The sequence below is a fragment of the Haliotis cracherodii genome, unplaced genomic scaffold (genome assembly GCF_022045235.1).
Source record: "Haliotis cracherodii isolate W230 unplaced genomic scaffold, xgHalCrac1.p SCAF_29, whole genome shotgun sequence".
In the NCBI taxonomy this organism is placed as follows: Eukaryota; Metazoa; Mollusca; class Gastropoda; order Lepetellida; family Haliotidae; genus Haliotis; species Haliotis cracherodii.
In genome coordinates this window covers 2,475,185-2,482,943 of record NW_027266285.1, presented here as the reverse complement: position 1 = coordinate 2,482,943, position 7,759 = coordinate 2,475,185, and positions in this window count along the sequence as shown.

Sequence of the window (7,759 nt, the reverse complement as noted above, 5' to 3'; positions counted from 1 at the left end):
GTAGATTTTAAAGGCATTATCCCATTTCTGGTCAAGGTGATATGAGTCATAAAATAGTCAAAAATCTCTTAAAATTGGAAATTTTGACCCATTACATAAAGATTCTGTCCACAAGTGTGAAATATTATTTACTATCATCAACCGACAAGAAATCTTAAGATTCCATTAATTGTAGATTTTAAAGGCATTATCCCACTTCTGGTCAAGGTGATATGAGTCATAAAAAAATCAAAAATCTCTTAAAATTAGAAATATTGACCCATTACATTTAGATTCTGTCCACAAGTGTGAAATACTATTTACTATCATCAACCGAGAAGAAATCTTAAGATTCCATTACCTGTAGATTTTTTAGGCATTATCCCACATCTGTCACGTTGATACAAGTTATAATATAGTAAAAAATCTCTTAAAATTAGAAATATTGACCCATTACATTAAGATTCTGTCCACAAGAGCAAAATATTATTTACTATCATCAACCGACAAGAAATCTTAAGATTCCATTAAATGTAGATTTTAAAGGCATTATCCCACTTCTGGTCAAGGTGATATGAGTCATAAAATAGTCAAAAATCTCTTAAAATTAGAAATATTGACCCATTACATTAAGATTCTGTCCACAAGAGCAAAATATTATTTACTATCATCAACCGACAAGAAATCTTAAGATTCCATTAAATGTAGATTTTAAAGGCATTATCCCACTTCTGGTCAAGGTGATATGAGTCATAAAATAGTCAAAAATCTCTTAAAATTAGAAATATTGACCCATTACATTAAGACCTTTGTTCTTAGGTTTGAAATGTTATTTACTATCATCAACCGACAAGAAATCTTAAGATTCCATTAATTGTAGATTTTAAAGGCATTATCCCACTTCTGGTCAAGGTGATATGAGTCATAAAATAGTCAAAAATCTCTTAAAATTAGAAATATTGACCCATTACATTAAGATTCTGTCCACAAGTGTGAAATATTATTTACTATCATCAACCGACAAGAAATCTTAAGATTCCATTAATTGTAGATTTTAAAGGCATTATCCCACGTCTGTCACGTTGATACAAGTTATAATATAGTAAAAAATCTCTTAAAATTAGAAATATTGACCCATTACATTAAGATTCTGTCCACAAGAGCAAAATATTATTTACTATCATCATCCAACAAGAAATCATAAGATTCCATTAATTGTAGATTTTAAAGGCATTATCCCACTTCTGGTCAAGGTGATATGAGTCATAATATAGTCAAACATCTCTTAAAATTAGAAATATTGACCCATTACATTAAGACCTTTGTTCATAGGTTTGAAATGTTATTTACTATCATCAACCGAGAAGAAATCTTAAGATTCCATTAAATGTAGATTTTAAAGGCATTATCCCATTTCTGGTCAAGGTGATATGAATCATAAAATAGTCAAAAATCTCTTAAAATTGGAAATTTTGACCCATTACATTAAGATTCTGTCCACAAGTGTGAAATATTATTTACTATCATCAACCGACAAGAAATCTTAAGATTCCATTAATTGTAGATTTTAAAGGCATTATCCCACTTCTGGACAAGGTGATATGAGTCAAAATATAGTCAAAAATCTCTTAAAATTAGAAATATTGACCCATTACATTAAGATTCTGTCCACAAGTGTGAAATATTATTTACTATCATCAACTGAGAAGAAATCTTAAGATTCCATTAAATGTAGATTTTAAAGGCATTATCCCATTTCTGGTCAAGGTGATATGAGTCATAAAATAGTCAAAAATCTCTTAAAATTGGAAATTTTGACCCATTACATAAAGATTCTGTCCACAAGTGTGAAATATTATTTACTATCATCAACCGACAAGAAATCTTAAGATTCCATTAATTGTAGATTTTAAAGGCATTATCCCACTTCTGTCAAGTTGATACAAGTTATAATATAGTAAAAAATCTCTTAAAATTAGAAATATTGACCCATTACATTAAGACCTTTGTTCATAGGTTTGAAATGTTATTTACTATCATCAACCGAGAAGAAATCTTAAGATTCCATTAAATGTAGATTTTAAAGGCATTATCCCATTTCTGGTCAAGGTGATATGAGTCATAATATAGTCAAACATCTCTTAAAATTAGAAATATTGACCCATTACATTAAGACCTTTGTTCATAGGTTTGAAATGTTATTTACTATCATCAACCGACAAGAAATCTTAAGATTCCATTAAATGTAGATTTTAAAGGCATTATCCCATTTCTGGTCAAGGTGATATGAATCATAAAATAGTCAAAAATCTCTTAAAATTGGAAATTTTGACCCATTACATTAAGATTCTGTCCACAAGTGTGAAATATTATTTACTATCATCAACCGACAAGAAATCTTAAGATTCCATTAATTGTAGATTTTAAAGGCATTATCCCACTTCTGGACAAGGTGATATGAGTCAAAATATAGTCAAAAATCTCTTAAAATTAGAAATATTGACCCATTACATTAAGATTCTGCTCATAGGTGCGAAATATTATTTACTATCATCAACTGAGAAGAAATCTTAAGATTCCATTAAATGTAGATTTTAAAGGCATTATCCCATTTCTGGTCAAGGTGATATGAGTCATAAAATAGTCAAAAATCTCTTAAAATTGGAAATTTTGACCCAATTACATAAAGATTCTGTCCACAAGTGTGAAATATTATTTACTATCATCAACCGACAAGAAATCTTAAGATTCCATTAATTGTAGATTTTAAAGGCATTATCCCACTTCTGTCAAGTTGATACAAGTTATAATATAGTAAAAAATCTCTTAAAATTAGAAATATTGACCCATTACATTAAGACCTTTGTTCATAGGTTTGAAATGTTATTTACTATCATCAACCGAGAAGAAATCTTAAGATTCCATTAAATGTAGATTTTAAAGGCATTATCCCATTTCTGGTCAAGGTGATATGAGTCATAAAATAGTCAAAAATCTCTTAAAATTGGAAATTTTGACCCATTACATAAAGATTCTGTCCACAAGTGTGAAATATTATTTACTATCATCAACCGACAAGAAATCTTAAGATTCCATTAATTGTAGATTTTAAAGGCATTATCCCACTTCTGGTCAAGGTGATATGAGTCATAAAAAAATCAAAAATCTCTTAAAATTAGAAATATTGACCCATTACATTTAGATTCTGTCCACAAGTGTGAAATACTATTTACTATCATCAACCGAGAAGAAATCTTAAGATTCCATTACCTGTAGATTTTTTAGGCATTATCCCACATCTGTCACGTTGATACAAGTTATAATATAGTAAAAAATCTCTTAAAATTAGAAATATTGACCCATTACATTAAGATTCTGTCCACAAGAGCAAAATATTATTTACTATCATCAACCGACAAGAAATCTTAAGATTCCATTAAATGTAGATTTTAAAGGCATTATCCCACTTCTGGTCAAGGTGATATGAGTCATAAAATAGTCAAAAATCTCTTAAAATTAGAAATATTGACCCATTACATTAAGATTCTGTCCACAAGAGCAAAATATTATTTACTATCATCAACCGACAAGAAATCTTAAGATTCCATTAAATGTAGATTTTAAAGGCATTATCCCACTTCTGGTCAAGGTGATATGAGTCATAAAATAGTCAAAAATCTCTTAAAATTAGAAATATTGACCCATTACATTAAGACCTTTGTTCTTAGGTTTGAAATGTTATTTACTATCATCAACCGACAAGAAATCTTAAGATTCCATTAATTGTAGATTTTAAAGGCATTATCCCACTTCTGGTCAAGGTGATATGAGTCATAAAATAGTCAAAAATCTCTTAAAATTAGAAATATTGACCCATTACATTTAGATTCTGTCCACAAGTGTGAAATATTATTTACTATCATCAACCGACAAGAAATCTTAAGATTCCATTAATTGTAGATTTTAAAGGCATTATCCCACGTCTGTCACGTTGATACAAGTTATAATATAGTAAAAAATCTCTTAAAATTAGAAATATTGACCCATTACATTAAGATTCTGTCCACAAGAGCAAAATATTATTTACTATCATCATCCGACAAGAAATCATAAGATTCCATTAATTGTAGATTTTAAAGGCATTATCCCACTTCTGGTCAAGGTGATATGAGTCATAATATAGTCAAACATCTCTTAAAATTAGAAATATTGACCCATTACATTAAGACCTTTGTTCATAGGTTTGAAATGTTATTTACTATCATCAACCGAGAAGAAATCTTAAGATTCCATTAATTGTAGATTTTAAAGGCATTATCCCATTTCTGGTCAAGGTGATATGAATCATAAAATAGTCAAAAATCTCTTAAAATTGGAAATTTTGACCCATTACATTAAGATTCTGTCCACAAGTGTGAAATATTATTTACTATCATCAACCGACAAGAAATCTTAAGATTCCATTAATTGTAGATTTTAAAGGCATTATCCCACTTCTGGTCAAGGTGATATGAGTCAAAATATAGTCAAAAATCTCTTAAAATTAGAAATATTGACCCATTACATTAAGATTCTGCTCATAGGTGCGAAATATTATTTACTATCATCAACTGAGAAGAAATCTTAAGATTCCATTAAATGTAGATTTTAAAGGCATTATCCCATTTCTGGTCAAGGTGATATGAGTCATAAAATAGTCAAAAATCTCTTAAAATTGGAAATTTTGACCCAATTACATAAAGATTCTGTCCACAAGTGTGAAATATTATTTACTATCATCAACCGACAAGAAATCTTAAGATTCCATTAATTGTAGATTTTAAAGGCATTATCCCACTTCTGTCAAGTTGATACAAGTTATAATATAGTAAAAAATCTCTTAAAATTAGAAATATTGACCCATTACATTAAGACCTTTGTTCATAGGTTTGAAATGTTATTTACTATCATCAACCGACAAGAAATCTTAAGATTCCATTAAATGTAGATTTTAAAGGCATTATCCCACTTCTGGTCAAGGTGATATGAGTCATAAAAAAATCAAAAATCTCTTAAAATTAGAAATATTGACCCATTACATTTAGATTCTGTCCACAAGTGTGAAATACTATTTACTATCATCAACCGAGAAGAAATCTTAAGATTCCATTAAATGTAGATTTTTAAGGCATTATCCCATTTCTGTCACGTTGATACAAGTTATAATATAGTAAAAAATCTCTTAAAATTAGAAATATTGACCCATTACATTAAGATTCTGTCCACAAGAGCAAAATATTATTTACTATCATCAACCGAGAAGAAATCTTAAGATTCCATTAAATGTAGATTTTAAAGGCATTATCCCACTTCTGGTCAAGGTGATATGAGTCATAAAATAGTCAAAAATCTCTTAAAATTGGAAATTTTGACCCAATTACATAAAGATTCTGTTCACAAGTGTGAAATATTATTTACTATCATCAACCGACAAGAAATCTTAAGATTCCATTAAATGTAGATTTTAAAGGCATTATCCCACTTCTGGTCAAGGTGATATGAGTCATAAAAAAATCTAAAATCTCTTAAAATTAGAAATATTGACCCATTACATTTAGATTCTGTCCACAAGTGTGAAATACTATTTACTATCATCAACCGAGAAGAAATCTTAAGATTCCATTACCTGTAGATTTTTTAGGCATTATCCCACATCTGTCACGTTGATACAAGTTATAATATAGTAAAAAATCTCTTAAAATTAGAAATATTGACCCATTACATTAAGATTCTGTCCACAAGAGCAAAATATTATTTACTATCATCAACCGAGAAGAAATCTTAAGATTCCATTAAATGTAGATTTTAAAGGCATTATCCCACTTCTGGTCAAGGTGATATGAGTCATAAAATAGTCAAAAATCTCTTAAAATTAGAAATATTGACCCATTACATTAAGATTCTGTCCACAAGAGCAAAATATTATTTACTATCATCAACCGACAAGAAATCTTAAGATTCCATTAAATGTAGATTTTAAAGGCATTATCCCACTTCTGGTCAAGGTGATATGAGTCATAAAATAGTCAAAAATCTCTTAAAATTGGAAATATTGACCCATTACATTAAGACCTTTGTTCTTAGGTTTGAAATGTTATTTACTATCATCAACCGACAAGAAATCTTAAGATTCCATTAATTGTAGATTTTAAAGGCATTATCCCATTTCTGGTCAAGGTGATATGAGTCATAAAATAGTCAAAAATCTCTTAAAATTAGAAATATTGACCCATTACATTTAGATTCTGTCCACAAGTGTGAAATATTATTTACTATCATCAACCGACAAGAAATCTTAAGATTCCATTAATTGTAGATTTTAAAGGCATTATCCCACGTCTGTCACGTTGATACAAGTTATAATATAGTAAAAAATCTCTTAAAATTAGAAATATTGACCCATTACATTAAGATTCTGTCCACAAGAGCAAAATATTATTTACTATCATCATCCGACAAGAAATCATAAGATTCCATTAATTGTAGATTTTAAAGGCATTATCCCACTTCTGGTCAAGGTGATATGAGTCATAATATAGTCAAACATCTCTTAAAATTAGAAATATTGACCCATTACATTAAGACCTTTGTTCATAGGTTTGAAATGTTATTTACTATCATCAACCGACAAGAAATCTTAAGATTCCATTAATTGTAGATTTTAAAGGCATTATCCCATTTCTGGTCAAGGTGATATGAATCATAAAATAGTCAAAAATCTCTTAAAATTGGAAATTTTGACCCATTACATTAAGATTCTGTCCACAAGTGTGAAATATTATTTACTATCATCAACCGACAAGAAATCTTAAGATTCCATTAATTGTAGATTTTAAAGGCATTATCCCACGTCTGTCACGTTGATACAAGTTATAATATAGTAAAAAATCTCTTAAAATTAGAAATATTGACCCATTACATTAAGATTCTGTCCACAAGAGCAAAATATTATTTACTATCATCATCCGACAAGAAATCATAAGATTCCATTAATTGTAGATTTTAAAGGCATTATCCCACTTCTGGTCAAGGTGATACGAGTCATAATATAGTAAAAAATCTCTTAAAATTAGAAATATTGACCCATTACATTAAGACCTTTGTTCATAGGTTTGAAATGTTATTTACTATCATCAACCGACAAGAAATCTTAAGATTCCATTAATTGTAGATTTTAAAGGCATTATCCCATTTCTGGTCAAGGTGATATGAGTCATAAAATAGTCAAAAATCTCTTAAAATTGGAAATTTTGACCCATTACATTAAGATTCTGTCCACAAGTGTGAAATATTATTTACTATCATCAACCGACAAGAAATCTTAAGATTCCATTAATTGTAGATTTTAAAGGCATTATCCCACTTCTGGTCAAGGTGATATGAGTCAAAATATAGTAAAAAATCTCTTAAAATTAGAAATATTGACCCATTACATTAAGATTCTGCTCATAAGTGCGAAATATTATTTACTATCATCAGCCGACAAGAAATCTTAAGATTCCATTAAATGTAGATTTTAAAGGCATTATCCCATTTCTGGTCAAGGTGATATGAGTCATAAAATAGTCAAAAATCTCTTAAAATTAGAAATATTGACCCATTACATTAAGATTCTGTCCACAAGAGCAAAATATTATTTACTATCATCAACCGACAAGAAATCTTAAGATTCCATTAAATGTAGATTTTAAAGGCATTATCCCACGTCTGTCACGTTGATACAAGTTATAATATAGTAAAA